This window comes from Otolemur garnettii, unplaced genomic scaffold (assembly GCF_000181295.1).
Source record: "Otolemur garnettii isolate 467f Iridium unplaced genomic scaffold, OtoGar3 scaffold00082, whole genome shotgun sequence".
In the NCBI taxonomy this organism is placed as follows: domain Eukaryota; kingdom Metazoa; phylum Chordata; class Mammalia; order Primates; family Galagidae; genus Otolemur; species Otolemur garnettii.
In genome coordinates, this window is record NW_003852477.1 from 8,601,397 (window position 1) to 8,602,616 (window position 1,220).

The 1,220-nt window shown below is 47.4% G+C and overlaps 1 protein-coding gene across 3 annotated transcripts in view; it reads right to left on the reverse strand.

The window, feature by feature from the left end:
- ELP6 (elongator acetyltransferase complex subunit 6) overlaps nt 1-1,220 on the reverse strand; it is a 17,862-nt gene that overhangs the window by 9,937 nt on the left and 6,705 nt on the right. The window lies entirely within an intron of this gene.

Below are 1,220 nucleotides of genomic sequence, written 5' to 3' on the forward strand. Positions count from 1 at the left end.
GTGAGATATGATGCCATGGCACTCTACCAAAGGCAACAGAGTGAGACTCTGTCTCAAAAAATAAATAAATAAATAAATAAAATTAAGCACATTTTAAAATAAGTAATAAGTAAATTATAGTATCAAAACAATGGCAGACCATGTGCAGTGGCTCACAATTGTAGTCCTAGCTTTTAGGGAGGCTGAGGGGAGATCACCAGCCTGAGCAACAACAGAGAAAGACCCCATCTCTACAAAAAAAATTTTTTTTAAGAGTCTAACTATGTTCCCTCAGTAGAGTACTGTAGTGTCACAGCTCACAGCAACCTCCAACTCTTGGGCTTAAGTGATTTTCTTGCCTCAGCCTCTCAAGTAGCTGGGACTACAGACGTGCGTCACAATGCCCGGCTATTTTTTGTTGCAGTTGTCATTGTTTAGCTGGTGCAGGCTGGGTTCAAACCCACCAACCTCAGCGTATGTGGCTGGAGTCATAACCCTTGTGCTACAGGTGCCGAGCCATCTACAAAATTGTTTTTAAAAAACCTTAGTCCCAGGCTCGGCGCCTGTAACTCTGCGGCTAGGGCACCAGCCACGTACACCGGAGCTGGCAGGTTCGAATCCAGCCCAGGCCTGCCAAATAACAATGACAACTACAACCAAAAAACAGCTAGGCATTGTGGCAGGCACCTGTAGTCCCAGCTACTTGGGAGGATGAGGCAAGAGACTCGCTTAAGCCCACAGGTTGCTGCTACGCCATGGCACTCTGCAGAGGGTGATGTAGTAAGATTCTGTCAAAAAGAAACAGGTGGCGCCTGCGGCTCAGTGGGTAGGGTGCTTGCCCCATATACCAAAGGTGGTGAGTTCAGACCCAGCCCTGGCCAAACTGCAACAAAAAATAGCCAAATGTTGTGGCGGGCACCTGTAGTCCCAGCTACTAGGAGACTGAGGCAAGAGAATCACCTAAGCCCAGAAGTTGGAGGTTGCTCTGAGTTGTATGTACCCAGCTATTTTTTGTTTCAGTTTGGCTGGGGCCAGGTTCAAACCACCACCCTCGGTATAAGTGGCCGGCGCCCTACCCATTGAGCCAGTGACCTACCCACTGAGCCACAGGTGCCGCCCAGGTTGCAACCCCTTTTTAACAACGAAAATACACTATGGCATTAGGAAGGTTGAGAACCACTGCTTTAACTGAAGGATTTCTCCCATGTGAGGGCAATATGAACTCTTTTTTTTTTTTTTTT